An 8,818-nucleotide genomic window follows, 5' to 3' on the forward strand; every position below is an offset into this window, starting at 1 on the left:
GCAAGGCGTCCATAATGTTAGGAGAATTCTAGATATATTATTTTTGGAGAAAGGAGCAGCAGATACAGCATTACTGTCATTACATGCTGAAAAAGCTTTTGACAGAGTGGAATGGCTCTATTTATTTGAAATCCTCATACATTTTGGCTTTGGAGAAAACTTTAATAAATGGATAAAACTACTTTATACAGAACCATATGCTGAAATCATGACTAATCTTAATATATCCAAAACCATTAAGATACAAATAGAATGTAGACAGGGAGATCCCCTATCCCCTCTGCTGTTCATTATGGCCATAGAGCGACTGGCAATAGCGGTAAGAACACAACAAAACATAACAGGCATATCAATTGGACAATAGGAACTCCGTCTCGCTCTATTTGCGGATGACGTAATAATATTTCTTAATCCATTCCTGAATTATTAGAACTCATTAATGTATTTGGAAAAATCATATAAATTAAACAAATCAAAATCATCAATTATGTTGTTAAATCAATTAGAAAGTAAAAGTCAAGGTCACATTTATTTCTATAGCACATTTAAAAAGACAGAAGTCACCAAAGTGCTTTACAAGAACACTGTGAAAATTACAATACCACATAAATAGAATGATAAATACCAAAATATAAAAGATACAAAATACAAAAAAAAAAAAAAAAAAAAAATTGAGACAGAGCATACGTAAGTCCGTAAGTCCTCCTAAAATAGCCACTCATTTTAAAATTGTGGATTGCTTTACATATCTACGCATTCAAATTGTCCCACAACTTAAATGTATTGTAGCCAGTAATTATGAACCATTACTGCAAGTAGTAACTGGACAGGTGGACACCCGTACCAATGTCACTAATAGGAAAAATAAACATCCTTAAAATGAATATACTGCCCAAACCATTGTATTTGTTTCAAAATCTTCCACTTCCTCCTCCAAGTAACCTGTTCACTCATCTTAAAAGATTGTTAGATTTTTGTGGAATAACAGACGTCCCCAGACACGACTGTCACTATTGTACTTACCTTATGACAGAGGGGGACTCAAATGTCCCAGTCCATTCTGGTACTATTGGTCAGCACAGTTAAGAACATTGTTGTTTTACTTCACAGAAAGAGATGCTCCTCTCTGGAAAGAAATGGAGGAACTCCAGCTAAGTCTGCCCCTCCCAATATACCTGTACTCAGCACGCACTAAAATCCGTATAAAGAATACAAAAAAACCCTGTTGTGAAAAATATGATTGTAGTGTGGCATCAAGTTAAAAAATGTCTGAGAGAAGCGCCCTCTCTCTCTGTCTTCAGCCCAATACGGGGAAATGACTCCTTCCCTCCAGGTAAAACAGATGGGGGATTTAAATCTTGGGCTACTAAGGGGCTGGAAAAATAGGAGATCTTTACAACTCGCAAAAGGTGCTGATGACATTTGGAGAAATAGTTTATAAATTTAACATACCCTGTAATAATTTTTTAAAATACCTACAGTTGAGAAATTTCATTAGAACACACCAAAATCAAACATTATGCATCCCGAAATGTCTACCATAGAAAAATTAATGAACATGAATTGTTTAGGGAGGGGTTTAATTTGCAAAATTTATAAATGCCTGGTAGACGGAAGTACAGAAACATCTGCAGGACAGCTGGGGGCATGGAGAGAAGATCTACAGGAGGACATCCCAATAGAAAAGTGGGAGGAGGCATGCTCTGAAGCACAATCGAGAACTAACACCCGCCTGAAATTACTACAGTACAACTGGTTGCGTATATCACTCCAGAAAAACTTAACAGATATAATAGCGCTATACCTGATACTTGTATTAAATGTGAGAAGGAAAAAGGTACATTTTTCCATTGCGTTTGGCAATGTACGGAAATACAAAAAATCTGGCAAGAAGTAAAACAATATATTCAAAATATTTTACAGATTGAAATACCCTTAGTCCCACAGTTGTTTATATTAGGCTCATATCCAGATAATTTGAAGATTAAAAAATATCAATGAATATTTGTAGACTTAAGTGTGTTAATGGCAAAGATAGTAATAGCCCTCTCATGGAAAAACATCAGAAGTCCAAGTGTAAGCAGATGGTTGTCTGAGCTATCTACAACTCTCCCCTTAGAGAAAATTACATATACAATAAAAGATCAACAACATAATTTTCACCAGATCTGGGACCCCTTCATTCGCTATGTATTGGGAACAGATTTGTCACGTGTGATGGAGGAGCGTGGGGACAGCGTGGGGGAGCGTGGTTGACATGTTTGTTCAAGACATGTAATTGTATTTCTTTGTATTTCGTTGTTATGTTGTGATAACAATAAAAAAGAATGTTGGTTAAAAAAACAACTTTTCCATGGAAGGCAAGGCGGAGCACATTCAGGCTGGATCATCTACCGCAAGTATGTGCCGCCTAATTCTGCAACATTCAGATAGGCGCTTCATATCCACTGAGGCTGTCCCACCACATCCTGCAGTCTGATTGATGGGGACATAAGGTGTTGAAGAAATGCATTCTTCTTTGATATTTGATATTACTTTTTTAGAATTGAACATAATAAAAGAATGTCGATGTTATTATTCATAGGCTGCAAAGGAAACTCTTTTGTTAAACTAAACAATAAGAGTTTCTTTGCAACAGCTGAATTCAAGGATTTACTATGTAATTAAGATTGAGAGTTCTTTTACTTGAGAGATTTCTCCTGCTGGGTTGTTACACACACATCAGTGTAGGGTTCCCACACAATTTCTACTGCTTGCCACATTTAGTTGCACTATTGTGTAGCACTGCACAAAATAACAGTACATAAAGAAATCCATTTTACTTTTCCAGATGGGAAGTTTTTATTTGTTACTACGAGTATAGTGGCCTTTTTGCTTTTCATTTCTTTCCTCCTGTTGACTCTTTTATTAAATGGTAAATGGACTGCACTTGTAAAGTACCTTTCTAGTCTGTCAAACACTCAAAGCGCTTTTTACACTGCGAGTCACACTCATACACACATTTGCACACTGGTGGCCTGCTCATCAGTTTTGACACTCACGCACCCTCACAATTTGGGGTTCACCATCTTGCCGAGGACACTTCCCTAACAGCTATCTTGAAGCTTGTCTTACATCTCTTGTGGTGTGTGACTGTTTCAGTCGTCTGCTTGTGTTCATTGATGTAACAATGTTTGTGTTGCCCTTTCGGCCACATCACTCTTGAAAAAGAGATTTTAAGTCTCAAAGACACTTTTATATCGGATGCACTGATTTTGGCAGATACTGATAGTACTGGTTGAAATAACAATTTCAGGCAACCCGTCATGGACACTGTGGACCCCTCTGGACTGGACTTGGTTACACTGACTACACTGAACTGACTACAGCACTATAGCACAGCCTCGTAACATGAACTTGTTTTGGCTTCTGGTGATGTGTGTATCACTTTTTAATTTATTTTCCCTTGTTTTTTTGTCTTCTTCTGTTTTCTTTTATTGAACCTAATAAAAATAATTATATATAATAAGATACATACATACATACATACATACATATCACCAATAGCCAATATCAATGATTTTATCTGTTTTTTTTCATCATTTATTCTTCTTTTGTGCCAGGGCAAGACAGAAATCTAAACTATAAAATAAATAAAAGAAAAAACAAAGTTTTAATTATTATTTATTATTATCATTACACTACCCTTGAATGAGCACAGATTCAATAATACACATTTATAAAGCAACCTTTAACATAACCTTCTCTCACATGAAAAACATATTTCATTAATATAAGCAACAAGCCTTTTATTATATATGATATGCCATAATTCCCTCTCTAAAATCTATTTTATAGTGCTGTGAAAACATCAACAAATTTCTCCCTCAAACAGCTGTATTTATTCAAGTTTCTCCCCAAATGCTACATTTTACAAGATGGCCCCGAACACATCATGAGGACGTTATAATTCACCTTCACCCAATACTGATTTTTACTGAATAGAGCTTGAACGCGTCACAATGTAAATTCAATGCAACTTCTGTGAACTGCTCATTGCAGGCACCGGCTGCTCAGAGGTAAGGATAAGTAGTTCTCCTCCTCCTGATTTCAACACGGATATGATTTTTGTTTTTTATTTATTTTATTTTATATTTATTTATTTATTTCTTTTGAAGTTCTTAAGTTTAAGTTCTCTACACAGTAGTGTGGAGGTAGTTCAGTGACGTCGGATAATTCGCCCATCTCCCCCAGAGAGCAGGTAAAGTGAAAGCAGCTGTGGAGGGGGGCGGCAGGAACCCAGATTAAAACCAACAAAAACGAATGTTTGTTATTGTGTCCTGTAATATTTAAAAAATAATAACTGCAATAGTATTAGTAAAAAAAAGAAGTTGTAATGACCCTTCGCCTATCAAAAAGGCCACCGCCACGGTTGCCGTTTGAGGTCATTTATGACGCGTGCAATGCAATCACAGACGGTATTTCCAATGTTCCAATGTTGATTTATTACTTACTTTCATTCAGTTCAGGTACAGCCATTTGTCACTCATAAACCAAAAATAAGCAAACAAAATAACTCAACTGTCGTCGCCGCAGCGCCTGGTGCATGCAGCACGGTCAAAAAACTTTTCGCCTCCACACAGCAACACCTGTGTGTGGTTACACCTTGATTATATAAACTCTGGCGCTGCCCAATTGCCAGTACCACTACTCTCCCAAGTGACGGGAGTGTAACAAAAAATACAAATAAACACATTTAATACAAATGGCTCTCACAGAAGTAAAAGATAAACATTTAAAATATACATATACATGGGTCACATGACAAATTGTCACATTTTTCTTTTTCAATATTATTTCTTTCACATTCTTCAGAAACCTTTTTTTTTCAAAATATAATTTACATTTCATACAAAAAGCATGATAAATCTACCCAAATTGCATAGATCAAAAAGCAAGCAAGATGCATAAAAAGTACAAGAGTTACATAATATGTGATTTAACCTCATCCCATTATGTAGATTACTGAGACGAAGATGTTGTAAAGGAATACTGACTGCAGGACCTACTTCTGTCCCTCTACACTGCTAGATGGAAAGGGGGAGTAACAGGGAAGTGACAAGGGACCTAGTGACTCATCTCTCCCTATGGATCCAAATCACCTGTGGGGGGAGATATACGTAAATATTTATATCACAGAAAATTACTCAATCCAGTGTTTCATTAAGTCCATGTTGCTCAGGTGCATTCAATTCCTGGATCCAAAATGTTTCCCTTCTTAAAAGTTGGTTGATCATATCACCCGCTCTTGGATTGGGTTGTATTTTTCCAATGCCAGCAAATTTAAGGGAAGTGACTGACCCATGTTTTTTCTCCGTGTAGTGTCTAGCAATGGCATAATCCATGGTCCCATTTCTAATGGCAGCCTTATTCTCAGCAATTTTCAGTTTGAGATGGACTTTTGTTTGGCTCACATACATTTAACCACAAGGACATTTCAAAATGTAAAAGACGTGTAGAAAGTGTGTGAATGTATCTAAGATGCTCCTGCGGACTGCGGCCGACTGGCACCTGATCTTTGAGACTGGCTGTGCAAAGGGACTTCTGTTCATTTATATATTTCGACACAACTTCCAGTCTGAAATATCTCAACAACTAGAGAAACACGTTTTTATAGTAAAAGTATATTTATCAACATGTACACATGAGAATGCAAAATGTTAAAAGTCTTTGGCGATTAAGGAGGATGATGAATCCATAGTTAAATAGGGAACCCCCCAAAGGGGGGGGCAAAGTTTGATTGGACAACTAGAAGAGTGAACACCCATAGTCAGCTGATTAGAGGAAGCAGTGGGAGTGGGATGGAGAGAGTTATGAATGAATGAGCACAAGAAAGGTCTTCCTGATTGAGCTTACGCTGAGCCTCATTAATGATTAAATCAACTGTTCTTTTCAGACACAGTTGCTCTGTGTATGGAGCTACATTTGTTTCTTTATTATTCAATCAGAGTAGGTTTTGCAATCAAAAAAAGATTTGAGACTGTCTTGGGACCTGAGCAACTTCTACTTGGTAGAATACCACAGTCGATCTCTCAAAATACTGACAAGTATCTTTTTAGAATTTTGAGCAGCACTCAAAAATGGACTGAAACCGGCAGCACCACAACTAAATAAATAAAAGGACACAATTAATGAAATGTATAAAATGGAATTAATAAATCATAGTATTAGGAATCAAGTTGAACTGTTTGATATGAGATGGGAGAAGTTACAGAATTGAATACAAGAATAAACAGTACATTAGGTACTCCCTGAACCAAACTTACTATATACCTTTTTTTTCTATGTGTGTATTTTTGTGTATAGATAATGGGGGTATGTGTGGTATACTTGTATACGCACATGGATATACTATTTATATATTTATCTAATACATTCTTTTCTTTTCCTCTTTTTTTGTGTGTGTGTGTGTGTGTGTGTGTGGTGGGGGGGGGGGGGGGGGGGCGTTGGTACATACATACAGAAGTGACTTTGCCTCTTTTTCTGTTTGGAGAAGTGATGTTTGTATGAACTTTAATGAACCTAAATAAAGAGTATTAAAAAATGCAAAGTTTTGTTTGCAAAGCCTAAAGTTTTGTTTGCGAGTCATTTTTTTCCGTTTGCAAGTCAAAAAGCTTTGCGAGTAAAAAGTTGAACTTGGTGGGCGGGGCCTAAACTGAAAGCTGTAAGACACGTCTCTATTGGCCAGTCTCAATCAGAATAACAGCTTGCAAAGCATTTTTTTTCTTCTTCTTCTCTCGGTTGGCGGATTGCAAACAATTTAAAGGTGCATACTGCCACCGACTGTACAAGAGTGTGCAACATCATGTCATTTAGCCTGTTTCTTAAATTCTATTCATCAGCCTAGTGCACTTGCAAAACAACATGGGACTACTGTAGCTGTGGCGAAAATCAATTCTGAAACCAAAGTTTTTTGGGCTCCGGTTCCCAAAAAAAATTCGTCCACACAAGTGGTGTGATGGGGCGGCACGGTGGCGTGGTTGTTAGCTCCCCAGTGTGGGAGCTGTTCTGTGTGGAGTTTGCATGCAGCCACTCCGGCTTTCTCCCACAGTCCAAAGACATGCAGATTGGGGATTAAGTTAACTGGTAACTCTAGGTGTGAATGTGAGCGTGAATAGTTGTCTGTCTCTGTCTGTCTCCCTGTCCAGGGTGTACCCTGCCTCTCGCCCAATATCAGCTGGGATAGACTCCAGCCCCCCTGCGACCCTCAAGAGGATGAAGTGGTTAGAAGATGGATGGATGGAGTGGTGTGATTAAAAAAATATGATATGTAGGCCTAATACACATGCCAAAGCAGTGACATCAATTGTGACATTATTTTATGCATGTGATATCGATTTTGTATCTTTACAGATACCTATACAGATACCATACAGACATAGCTGTCAAGTCTCCCATTTTGGCCGGGAAACTATTGTATTTTACCCCTCTTTCCCGCCGTCCTCCCGTATTAGTATTTTCCCGTAAATCTCCCGTTCCTCTGCCTCTCCAAACTGAACTCTGTCACTAGCCTCACGAGCCTGCCACCTGCAGTAGCCTGGGTGGCAGTTGTCGCGAGGTTAGTGTCGACAGCGGGTCTGGTTGACAAGTGGTTATTTTAGATTTCCTGTACACCCAGGGACGGGTTTTACTATAGGCAATGTGGGTGACTGCCCAGGGCGCAATCTATGTGAGGGTGCACGAGCACCCTCCAAAAAAAAAAAAAAAAAAAAAAAACTCGCCAGTTTTCTAGACTACCGCTCATTTCCACGTCAAGTTAGTGGAGTGGGCGCTGGGGCGCCCCTATTATCACGTTTCAACCAGCAGCAGAAAGGAAAGGCGAATCCTGCCGGTTGTGGGTTGAATGGGGGTCACAGACAGGATTACGGCGGAGGCTCATAGTGCTCTGCGGTGCAAGATAACGGCTTACCAGCGACAGAGAAGTCCGACTCCAGGTCCAGTAATTTCCTCTTTCGTTGGTGTCATGACTGCCCAGTAGTACCTGGACAGCCGAGCCGTGGCCGCACACAGGTATGTGGCGTGTTAGAGGAGAAACGAGCTGTTCACACTTGTGGCAGGTAACAGCCCACAAACCTCACCGCACTTTAAGGACTGTTCTTTACTTATGAAGGGACTTTTCTTTACTTGTCAGGGGAGGAGGGTGGCTGGTTGATTTTGATTTTATTTATTTATTTTATTTTGATCCCCCCCATGTTAATCACTTATTGAAGCTGTTTTTGAAGTATGAATAAGTCAATAAGTAATTTATTCCATTGAAATATCAGTGATGTATTATAGAAAAGTGATTTATCTTTTTATAAATGAGGCACATTTACAAAAGGCACATCTGCCTCATTTTTGCCATGGTATCGTGATACTACTCAGAACTGTGATACTTTCACTGGTATCAGTTTCACGGCGGGCGGTGAAAAAATTCCCTTATTTTCAAATCCAAAACTTGACAGGTATGCATACAGATACCCCCCATTCAATTTAAAGCAGAACTGATTTGAGTAAAGGCCCGAGAGCAAATCTGGGTATATAAACGGTTGGTTCTTCAACTGGCAGTTAGGCTACACCTAGAGTACAAGACCAACAAAACCACCGTTTGTTTTCATTTATTCTTTCAGGTGGGTAAATGTCACCTAAGCACCTTCAGATTTGATCAGTAGCGTACCCTTAATAGATAATTTGTTTACATAGTTTGTATTGTGCTTCGTGATACTGTTTGAGGGAACTGTAATGTAAGGTAACTGCATACGAGTGGATGCAACCGTCACCAATGCTAGTGTAGTTCCTC

This window comes from Epinephelus lanceolatus, chromosome 3, assembly GCF_041903045.1.
Source record: "Epinephelus lanceolatus isolate andai-2023 chromosome 3, ASM4190304v1, whole genome shotgun sequence".
Taxonomy (NCBI): Eukaryota; Metazoa; Chordata; class Actinopteri; order Perciformes; family Serranidae; genus Epinephelus; species Epinephelus lanceolatus.